The following is a 12,184-nucleotide window of genomic DNA, read 5'->3' on the forward strand; positions in this document are numbered from 1 at the left end:
ACTCGATCCTTTTATCAAACAAGTGGCCGCGCGAAGAACAATATGGTATCGTCGCTTTCGCGGCGTCGGTCAACCGGGCGGGTTCCGAGCCCGAGGACGGAAAGGGGTCCTCGTCAATGGTGAGGCAGGCGTAGGTATCGCGTTGGCAAGTCCCTCTGTGTGTTGGTGAATAGACCCTATCGCAGAGAGGTCAAATTGAGGTGCACGCGGCATCATCATTCTTGATACCAGTCGTGCAGAGGGAAGCAGGCGCGAAGTCGACCCTTCCCACCTTCCGAGGACATAGGGCGTGGTAAGGCCACCTGGAAAGCCGGCAATGCGCTGGCACGATACCATGGTGTTCTTCTGAAAAAGCGAGTCACGATGTTCGATGCTGCAAGGACACCCCAGCAAACACAAGATCGTATATCATAGCGAATAAGAGTATAAAGTGGAGGCCATATACGTACACTTTGCATGCAGTTAAATGGAGGAATGCGCCTATATCGCCTCCACGTTGTACACTTATTCGCTAACATATGCGATTTTGTGTTGGCTGGGACGCAACTAACCTCGAGGTTGCGTTGTGCACTGGACCCCCTTTGAAGCATTACTTTCTGGTTGTACCGAAGGGACTATGGGCTTGGCGGCAATGGAAACGGTTTAGCGGGTCGGAGGTGTAGTCCTGCCTCCCTCGTTTGCTGTTGGAGGTGGTCCCTAACCCCTCACTTCCTGGACAACCCAGGATGTCTGTTAAGCAGATTCCCCCTCCATTTCTTAGGAAGAAAAAAGACACGTGCTCAGTGTATCTAGTTGAGTCGATTGGTATATAACACTATGGGCCGCCGAGCCTCCTATCAAAATTTGACTTTTGGATTAAAATTATAGCCTTCTGGTACAATTTTGTTGTACGAAAAGGCAAAAATGTTTTCAGTTCCATCCAACCGGGCACCAGTGCACTGACAATGCGTTGGCAACGACTAATCATATTGAAAGGGGAAGTTGTACTAGTCAAGGCTAACGACGCTACGACATATGCTGCGCTTCTCAAAAAAGTTAGAGAAAATCCTGAGTGGAAGGACTTGAGCGAAAACGTGATAAGGACCAAGCGTACACAAACCGGAGAGATGCTCTTCGAGTTAAAGAAGGACCCCGCGGTTCATAGCTCGATTATGCAGCAGCGCATTGCGAAATCGTTGGGCTCAGAGGCGGAAGTCAAAGCCTTAACTCCAGAGATGGTTATTTTGTGCCGAGATCTAAACAAGACCACGTCGGAAGAGGAGCTGTGGGGTGCACTGCAGGCGCAGTGTTATGCGTGCGTCGTGCAATGTTATGACGAAGACTTTATTTTTTTCGCTTTCTTCATACGACGATAACGACTATTGTCAGGCCTGGGCAGGCGTAAGCACACAAACAGCGATGATTCGTCTGCCAGTAACCGCTGGCTGCTCATAAGAGGCCCTATACACGCTCCGACATGTTTTACAACTTTGACGTCGGTTGACGGTTGGATGGTCGAAATGCCCCATTAAAAGCCGCCCAGAGGTGAACAAATCAGCGGATAGATGTTTCAACGGAAACTGAGTGATAGATAGAACGGGTATGGCTGCGATACAAGTTATGGGCAAATTACCAATTCAAGAAGTGGTAGAGAGATCATGCGAAGCATTCGTGATTGCCAAAATCAACGGAGTCTTCATATGCAGCTGCTATGCACCTCCAAGGTGGATCGTGGAGCACCCAACAAACATCGGAGGCAGGTTAAGCGCTTATTCAGTCAAGAATAGTCTTCTTCAGCTAAAAAACTAGCTTATTCAACCTAAATTGTATGTTGGGCAGTTCAGCCAGATATTGGACCAGTTAACTGACCAGCTGATCGGAGTAAGACCGGTAGTCATAGGAGGTGACTTCAATGGCTGGGTCGTGGAATGGGGCAGTCGAGTGATCAACACAAGACGGTATATTAAAGAGGCTCAAAAAACACTTTTTCTATTTTTTTCGATGGGCCGCCCTCTTATTTGATGCCTTGATGCTCTGGACAAAATTTCAACGATTGGGCGGTGCTAAACTCGTTGAAAGTATATATGAAAAAATGTATGCAGAAACATCGAAAAACAGTGACTTGCAGTTAGACGGTACAATTTACGATGCAGAACTATGATTACTCATTCAGTTCTCGTAGAATTAAATACAGAATGTTATATTGAAAACCGCGAGAAGATTAGTTTATTGGGCAAAGATATTAGCATTTTACTGGAGTGTTGTATGGGTGAATTTATTTATTTTCAAAGATAAAAGAAACGAAATTTGCTCGAACCCCACTGCAGAGAAATGCTAATAACTTCGCCGGGCAAATACTAATCTATTCACGGTTTTCAGCATAACATTCTGTATTAAATTCTTCAAGATCTCAATGAGTATCATAGTTCTTCATCGTAAACTGTACCGTCTAACTGCAAATCACTGTTTTTCGATGTTCCTGCATACATTTTCCCATATAAACTTCCAACGAGTTTAGCACCGCCAAAGCGTTGACCGATTTGGCTGAAATTTTGTCCAGAGCACCAGGACATCAAATAGAACAGAATAAGAGGGCAGCCCATCGAAAAATTGGAATTTTTCCATACTAATTTGAGCCACCCTAGGGTATATCTTGCAGGAAGCTCTAGGAGCTCTAGAAGATTGTGTAATGAAGACTCCGTGAGCGCTTTTCGTAGAGATGGGAGGAAGTCTATCATCGACATCACGTTCTGAAATTCTTCGTTGACGGCAAGCGTGGACTGGAGACTTAGCGAGGAGTACACCCTCAGCGACCCTGGTGCAACACGGAGAAAGATGACCAATGAACGGAGGTGGAAAACTAAGACCTATTCGTTGAGGCACTTCGACCCGGCAGCAGTACCGAGATCGTTTATGTGGCCGAGCTAACAAGAAGGATGGTAACGGCCTGCGATGCTACAATGCCACGAAAACTGGAACCAATAAGCAATCGGCGTCCAGCTTACTGGTGGAAGGACAGGCTAAGTACGCTACGCGCTGCTTGCCTCAAAGCTCGTAAGCAGGCACAGACAGCAAGGACGGAACCAGAGAGAGAGGAACGCAAGGCGGAGTTCCTTGAGGCAAGAACCGCATTGAAACGGGCTATCCAACTTAGCAAGTCAGACTGCTACATGGAACTATGCCTAAAAGAAGACGCCAGTCCTTGGGGGGACGCGTATTGGGGCGAAGATCAAAGGCCCGTCGATCTGGCTCATTTTCTACAGCAAACAGTGTAACAATTCAATCAAAGTTAATTGCCTATTTCCGGAGATCCCGGGGATCGACCACCCAACTTGGACATTAATTTACAATGTTGTGGAAACTCATATGTGAATATGTACATTATGCGGAAGATATTGATTTGAAAAATGTATTGGAGGTAACTGAAGAGTCGTCGGTATCTTTCGGGATTGTCACAGAATTCAACAGCAATACATCTATTTTCCAGATCACCTTTATTCGCGTCTTTCTTCCGTTACTCCCCAGACTTCTTCCCCTCCCCCTCTCTTTCTTCAGTTCCCTTCTCTCTTCTCTTCGCAGCCACCGTGTAGCGTGTTGCTCAATCGAGCAATCCGTCTTCCTTCTCACATCTATTTCAGTGCTCCCAAACCCTACAACCCCTCCTACACTTTCAAATAGCTAGTAAGGTACATAATCTTTGAATTTAGATGACTGTTGTCGATCACGTTGACGGCGAACTATATTTTCCGGAGGAAGGACGGCTCCACGATCATTCGATGCTTTCTCATCCATGCCGGTTTCTACAGTCCGATTAATTTCCTTGTCTGGAGATAGCTGCCCTTCATCCCGTCCCACCGGAACTTTCTTCAGATGCACAGTGTTCTGACGAAACTCTTTACCGGTAAGCCGTGAACGGACGATAACATCTGCTCCACACTTTTTTACCATTTCAAACTCCTCCTTTGGGCCACTCCTCCTTCTTCATTTGTTTTACGAAGACAGCGTCACCTACTCGAATTTCGCTATATGCCGTTCGGCGCTTCCTATCAGAATAGTTCTTACCCTTCTCTTTCTGCAGAGTATCGAAGTCGCGAACTGCCTCGTCATCGAAGTGAACTGGAACATGGGGCAGTCTGCTTTGTATTCGACGTCCGAACATCAGCTTCGAAGGTGCTTCACCAGTCGTTGCATGGTTGGTCGCATGATATAAAAGAAGGAACTCGTGTAGCTCTTTTTGCCAATCTTTGCCAAGCTCCTGCGCAATATGTAGCCGTTTAAAAATTGAACGGTTTTGTCGTTCGACTTGCGGCCAGACATCATGCGCGCGTACAAAAAAGGATGAGATTGAGCAACGACTGCTACGCGCACATAAAATTTAGCGCGCGCGAGTCTCATGAAGCTTGTCTAGCTCACATTAACATTGGTGAGTCGCATTGAGACATCTCAATGCGATCAGCTCATGCGCTGTTTGCCATGCCAAGCCTTTGCAAACAACAGCGGAGATGCGTAAAACAGCTTGGGCGGGAAATTTTCATTCAATAATATCGTCGCCTAAGTAACGCCAGCTATGCATTCCTAGCGCATGAGATGAGTCTCATGAGACGTACATTGAGACACGCTCACTTAGTTATTTTATGCGCGCTAGCTTCTCTCGTCACACTGAATCGGTGCTACGTGAGCTTTTGTAGCTCATGGCACACTGTCTCATCCATGTATACATGAGAATTAAGTTAATTCTCATGTATACATGGATGAGACAGTGTGCCATGAGCTACAAAAGCTCACGTAGCACCAGGGACAGAAAAAGTCAGTTCAACTACACTCAAACAGCTGACATCCAACACACAATCAAGTTGCTAGTCCTTTCCGAATTTGAATGTGCGAATGAATAGGACGGCATGTGCACGAACAGCAGCAAGCGTCGACTCTCGGTGTCAGCGTTGTTTTGTGCGGTGTCAAAATGAATCTTCAGCTTGGAACATTGATATTCAATTTGAAATCTCAAAATATGAATATCATTTCATACTGCGGGGCATGGATTCAAAATTTTGAAGTCAGATTCCTAAAATATATGCATTTGTTTAGTATATAAAGTAAAATAATCATCATTTATCGGTGCAAATTAACCACAATTCAAAATATTCATTTCAGCCCCGGTAGATATTAATTTTTTGCGCTCGATTATCAATCGGCTATTGAAGATCGGGCGGTAAATTTGGTATGGAAGTTTGACAGCATGCTGCGAGATGTTCGTGCCTGCATCGCCGAGCGTCTGATCAAAACAAACACGAATCTATGACGAAGCTGCCTACTGAGCATCGATGCAACTGATAGTAAAACGAAGATTTCCGTCCTTGGAATTAAGAGACTCTACTTGCGGCCAATATGAAATCGTGTTCACCAGCTGTATTCCGTAGTCACTGCAAAATTCCCTGAACTACTCACTGGTGAATTGTGGACCGTTATCTGCTTTGATCAAGGATGGTTTTCCGAATCTACCAAATATTGCCCTTAAACGGCCAATGGTCTCCGTAGCATCGATACAGTTCATTTCGCAGACTTCTAGGTATCTGCTATAGCAGTCTACAATCACCAGTAAATGCTGGACCAATGTGGACCAAGAAAGTAAATAGCTATATCTTGCCAAGGTCCAGTAGGAAGCGACCTACGGAGCATAGGTTCCGGAACATCAGGAGTGGACACCAAGATACATCAACGGCAGTTTTTCACGATTTTTTCCGAATCTGCATCTAGTTTGGGCAACCAAACGGCAGATCGAAGGTATGACTTCATCATACGCACACCCGGGTGTCCTTCATGCGCTATGTTCAGGACCCGTTGACGCAAACTATCAGGAACTACGGCACGATCTCCTCGTAGTAGAACTCTTCCGACATCTGACAACTCTGTAGAAATTATACGGTAAGCAGCAGGTAAACAATCGATAGTATCTTCACTTAGGCATTTGAAAATGTTTGTGATTTCTGCATCATCTCGAGATTCACGTATCAGTTCTTCCCAAGAAACTGCAACGGATTCAGCACTAACCGAAGCTATATGTCGAACAACTAGCTCTTTCGATAAATCGAAGGGTTTTGCAATCGTACACGAGAGTCTAGTAAGCGCATCTGCAGCATTTTGATTACCCCGAATGTGAACGACAGAGTTGTTGAAGCTTTGCAATCTTAGTACCCACCGCTCAATCCTAGAACACGGTCTTGATCGAGGAGTGAACAGACAGGTAAGCGCTTTGTAATCCGTGACCAAATCGAATTGTCGTCCCAAAAGATAGAATTGGAATTTTCCGACTGCCCATACCAATCCCAGGGCATCCTTCTCTGTCTGGCAATACCTTTTCTCAGTATCCGTAAGTGATTTTGAAGCAAAGCTAATAACCCTTTCACGTCCTCGGCTGTCCGTCTGTACTAGCATCGCTCCTAACTCCGTAGGGCTCGTATCAGCAATTACTGCAGTCCTGTCCTGAATATTATAGAAACCAAGTACACGAACATCCGACATTGCCTGTTTTATAGTTTGGAAAGACTTTTCTTGCCGTGATTCCCAAGAAAACTTAACCCCTTTCCTTGTCATCTCTCTGAGGGGTTCATCCAAAGTTGCTAATTGTGGTATGTATTTATTGAGGTAGTTCGCTAAGCCCAAGAAGCTACGAACCTTACTCTCATTCGTGGGTAGACGAAAAGCAATGATTGCAGCCAATTTTGTATCAGACGGTGCCAAGCCAGATTTTGTGATATTTTGTCCCAGAATCTCAACGCTCGTCGTTCTAAACTGGCATTTTTTCCAATTTAATTGGACCCCTCGCTCCCTGAGTTTAGTCATGACCTTTTCAAGTCTTGCATCGTGCTCTTCAAGTGTACTGCCTTCGATCAATATATCGTCCAGGTACCACTGTGGTCCCTCACAGCCACATAGAATTCCGTCAATGACCTTTTGAAAAATTTCCGGCGCTGTTATTAGCCCGAATGGGAGTCTTTTAAACCTGTACAACCCCTTCTCTGTGATGAACGTGAGAATATCTCGAGATTCCGCAGCAATCATAACTTGTAAGAAAGAATCCTTTATGTCCAACTTACTCCATACTGCACCATTTCCGATACGGGCCAGGATTTGGTCTATCACCGGCATAGAATGATGTTCCCGTAGGAGTGACTGGTTTACCTGGAGGTCTACACACAACCGCAATCCTCCACCAGACTTAGCTACGACAACAAGTGGAGAAACCCACGAAGTTGGACCCGTTTTAGGTTCGATAATATCCCTGCTCAACATCTCATCTAGTTTCCGGTTAACTTCTGCTTCGATTGGAATTGGCACCCTTCTAACCAGTTGAACTATGGGCTTAGCTCCGGCTGCATGTGAATATGGACCTCGACATCTTTGATACAAGCGAACTGTTCGGAATTCTCAACACAATTAAGATTCATACCAATCTTCAGAACTTGCAACTGTTTAGCGGTTGTGTCTCCCAGCAGACATGTTTGTTCCTTTTCAACTACGTAGAATTCAGCAACCGTCACTTTGTCGTCGATTTTAATCTTTGCCGTAAGCTTTCCTCGGACTTCAAGTGGACTGCTACCTAGGATAGGATGTGACAAGTAGTCAGTAAAAATCGTACCGATTTGCTGTCACAATCGTACCGGTTGCTGATTGGTTGAATATGACAATCGATTACTTCGATTGGTAGCGGCGCGTTTTCCGTAGGGCAGCATGTTGTTAGTTTGACCGTGTTGCAGGCTTTAGAAGTTGATATTAAGCAAAATACGAAAATGTTTGAGTTCCACTTTTTTGGTAAGAAATAAATTTATATTGAACTGCAAACGCTATATAAATTATTCTCAAGGGTTGTACAGGTTTAAAACTGTTGATTTTAAGCATTATCATTCACCTTTCCGTCATTTTCGATCTAAAAGTCATTTTTTCAGTAGCGAAAACTTCTCTCTGTTAGTCTTTCACTTCTCTTACATAGTGGTGGATGGAACGGGAAGAAAAACATCAAATTTTGATACATGGTAATTGGAAGATTTTGTACCAAATTACTTTGGCTGCACTGGCGACCACCTCGTCAGAGCAACCGACTAAAAAACAACAAGGCAGTCTCAATTGAGTTGTCACATCCTATCCTAGACTGCTACTACCGTAAGAGAAGAAAGAACGCTCGGTTTCTTTCGACGAACTGCAAACGTCGACCCCCGCTTGCTTCAACTTCGTCCACGCTTCAGATGTCACCAAGTTCGCATCTGCTCCAGAATCCACCAACATCTCCAATGGTACTCTTCTGACTTCAAATGTCAACATGTTTTTGGGATCACCGTTGAAAAAAGCGTAGTAAGCCTTTCCTTCGTCAGTGTCTTGTTTTCCCTGTTGCTCAATAGATCGAACATTTTTACTTTCCCTTCGATGGGACTTGAACCCATGAACCCCTACAGTACGCTAGACTGGTGCTTTAACAACTAAGCTACGAAGGACCTCCGTCGGCCTTCGCAACCTAGCGGCTGAACGAGCTCGAAATTCCCAAATTAGACGCATAGTCAAATCACTCACAATCCATTTGTCAAGGCAACACTTCCACATGTGTATAGTATACGTTCACATTAGAGGAGCGTGAGTATTTAGAATGTCTGGCGGCTATACACATTCTTCATCAGCAACTGTACTGATCAAGTGAGGTTGTGTAAGCTAACAATGTTCCACATCGAATAAGCTTTGTTGCAATAAAATCGGTTGACAAAAAGTGATTGAAAAGACTTTTTTCTGTGTTTTGTATGGAGTGGCATCACTGTGCGACGCCAGCTGCCCGTACAAGTTGAAAGCAATTGTGGAGCATATCTTCCCGAAACATGATCCGACCATGTGCAGCCAACACCGTGCGGCGAAGAAGGAGAAGCAAATCCCGTAGATCGACAAGTGTCCAATAGCAAGCTTGCAGAAGCGGCGAAACACCTGAAGCGAAGAAAGCCCCCGGTCCGGATGGAATACCGACATGTTCAGGAAGGCGCTGCAGAAGTGCCTGGACGGAGGTAATTTTCCAGGAATGTGGAAGAACTAGAAGCTGGTGTTGCTTTCAAAGCCAGTAAAGTTACCCGGCAATCCGGCCGCATACAGGCCTATATGCCTGTAAGACACGCTCGGAAAGCTCCTGGAGAGAATCATCCTCAATAGGCTGACGAAATGTACAGAGGGAGAACTCGAACTGTCGAAGATGCAGATTGGATTCCGTTAAAGAGTATCGACGGTGGATGCAGTTCGGACAGTGCTCGAGAGTGCTGGGAAGGCGTACAAGCTGCCTCCTCATTTCTCTTAACTTCTTTGCTAAATACATCACTTCTTGATTTGCTTCATCGAAGTCTTTGCCTAAGGTAGTAGCAAACGTATCATCACCATATCGGTCAGCTGACTGCTGTCGAACAGTTACGAAAGGAAGCTCCACTTGAGGCAGTGCTGCCTAGGCAATTTTTAAAGCAATCAAAGCACCATGATACGCTGTACGACACTCCAGTACTAGAGATATTATTTTCTGGGTAGTAGTCGATGGAGCAAATAAATTCCAGTACTTAAAGGACTACTGCGTACAGAAGTCCTTTCAGAGCAGCTCTCATCAACAAGCTAGCTGTTCGGACACTCCGTCCAAACTGTCCCGAATTTTACGAACAGACTCAAGATCCTTATCGAGATTCTGCTCTTGAGATGAAAAATAGGCTCCATTATTTGTCACGGCTATCAAACGGATCAATTCCATGTAAAGGGCCCGAAGTCGAGTGAACTTTGGCGAAGTTTTGTAATACGGTTTCGCAAGTGCTCCACTGTATCGATGTGAAAACTATCAGCTTCTACTGTCATCGCCGAGCGAGATATTCTTGACAAGCTGCTTTTACGGGATTCAATGCTGTTTCTAATTTAAGCGCCAACTAGGTTTAAGGTCACTCCTGACGGAATCCAAGTTTAAAAGTGCTCGCGTTTTCGGGGGCACACCACTCGATACGGAAGCAACGCACAACTGTCATTTTTATTATTTCACGCATGCTGCGACGCAGCAAAGCTAAATCAACAAAAATGACAGTTGTACGCCGCCTCTGAATCGAGTGATGTGCCCCCAAAAACGCGAGCACTTTGGAACTTGGATTCAGTCAGGAGTAGTGACCTCAAAGAATAAGAATGAATTATTTTATAAGTATGTTCGATCATTGGTTGTAAGAATTGTTAACCTCTAATAGGCAAAAATACATACACAAAGCTTCGTTGATTCCGTTCTAGAAGAAACAACAGCTTCATTCGGTACCTCATCCATCCGGACATCCATAATCAATTTGTTGTTGGCGTTCATACAATTCATTGGTGGCACTCGATTTTGCAAACACGGTTTCTAGATGATCAATCCACGCTTCTGCAGTTAACATTCTTGGCCCAGAACCAGGACAGGTTCTCTCGAGTGGACATATCTCATCGTTCAGTCGTTGATATGCTTGGATACATTGTTTCCGCTGACAGCATGAACAAAAAGACGTGGAGCGCAGTAAAAATATAGATAGAACAGGTACAAAATGACTCGGCGAGCATGGGGCGCAACCAGGGATGGAGATGTGGCGTCAAACCATTTCAATTTGCAGGCTTTATCCTGATAAATAGCATTGGAAACTTTGGCAATACACCAATTCCCATGAAAGCCACTTCCAAGTTTCAGAAACACACAATGTTTCATTTTCATTCCACTGAAGTCACAATCGGCCTCACAACTGTTTTCTTGGATGATTATAGCACAACATTATATGTTCAATTTGTTGCACATAAGAAGCAAAATAGATATGTTGAACAAATAGTCACATTCCAGTTGATTGCTGTTTTCAAAATGTTTCTGATATGTTGCAAAACACTTTGTTTGTTACGAAGTTACAAATAACGTTTATGTTCATGTTGTGCATTTGTAGGCAGAATTTCCAAATAGAAATGATGTCCTTGTTTTGATTCCATGTTGGTTTTTGTGATTTTATTTTCTTTGTAGTCATACGATGTTGCAAATAGACTTCACTTTCAGCGCTTTTTGTGTTACAAAGAATACAAATTCAGCATATCTGAAAAAAATCCAGCCCACTCGTAGAAAGTAAAAATCCCATGAGACTATTATTTGACCATTCTTCAATGTCGAGCATAATCATTGCCAGATGATAGCCCTAAAGCATTTCCTCAAACAAGTAGAAAAAAGTAACCACTTCCTCATAAACACACATGACCATTCGAGCAAATCTAATTACCATCTTCCGCAAAACAAAAGATCATCCCAATACCGGGGCCCCGACCGAATGCACCTTCAATTCCGGTCCGGCCCAAGTGCACAACCAAAACCGACCGAAATCCCTGCTAAGCCACTGGTAAACCACTTGGACAACACAATCGTCCTTTTCTTCTGTTCGGGATTGCTTTGAAGTTTCTTCGTCTCGGCGGTGGCGGCCCCTACTTAGCACCACAATAAGACGATAAAATATGACCAGGTATCAGTTTTGCTTCACCTACTTCATTTGGGCGCTGCTGCAGCTCTCGCTCTGTGTCTCGGTCACGGTTCCATTGAGCGCTGTCGCCCCCAGCATCTGGAGAGCGACCTACACCGGACCCGATATCCCACTCCATTGAGCAACTTTGGTCAAAAGGATAACACAATCTTTTACGACTTAAGAATCCTTTTCGTTCGGCCGAGCGGCACAACACCTTTCGGTAGCGCGCAGTACATTATGGATTAATCGTTTTGTGTGTTGGTCTTTGTTGAGGCTATTTTTCATTCCTATACATATGCTCTCTAATCTGGACGGTTCAAGTCCGCCGTCCTGCTTTACGCCACTTAGCAGATCCATCATCCAGCACCATTGCACAGGGCTTTGGCGGATGGATTCATCCAAATATTCGTGGTCGTCGTTTGTCGGTCGGGTTTATCAAACCTAATTAACATGTGATTGTTAAATACGGAATATTTTCGATACGTTCTCTTTCTCCGATTCAGTCTACCTTACTCATCACCTGAAACACTTCGTGTCACTGCCGATGGTGGGACGGATGGATGGGGTGTGAATTGTATCGAAAATGTTTCTTTTCAGGCATTATTGCCCGTACCGGTTGGTTCCAACAGAATTAATAATCCTGCCGCAGGACCTCCCGTGAGGTTGAAGCTATCAGAGGGGGAACGAAGGAGGCAATAAAA

The 12,184-nt window shown here is 44.6% G+C and overlaps 1 pseudogene; it reads right to left on the minus strand.

The window, feature by feature from the left end:
• Nucleotides 1-9,076: 9,076 nt before the first annotated feature.
• LOC134206026 (uncharacterized) lies at nucleotides 9,077-11,619 on the minus strand (annotated as a pseudogene).
• Nucleotides 11,620-12,184: the final 565 nt, after the last annotated feature.

This window comes from Armigeres subalbatus, chromosome 1, assembly GCF_024139115.2.
Source record: "Armigeres subalbatus isolate Guangzhou_Male chromosome 1, GZ_Asu_2, whole genome shotgun sequence".
In the NCBI taxonomy this organism is placed as follows: Eukaryota; Metazoa; Arthropoda; class Insecta; order Diptera; family Culicidae; genus Armigeres; species Armigeres subalbatus.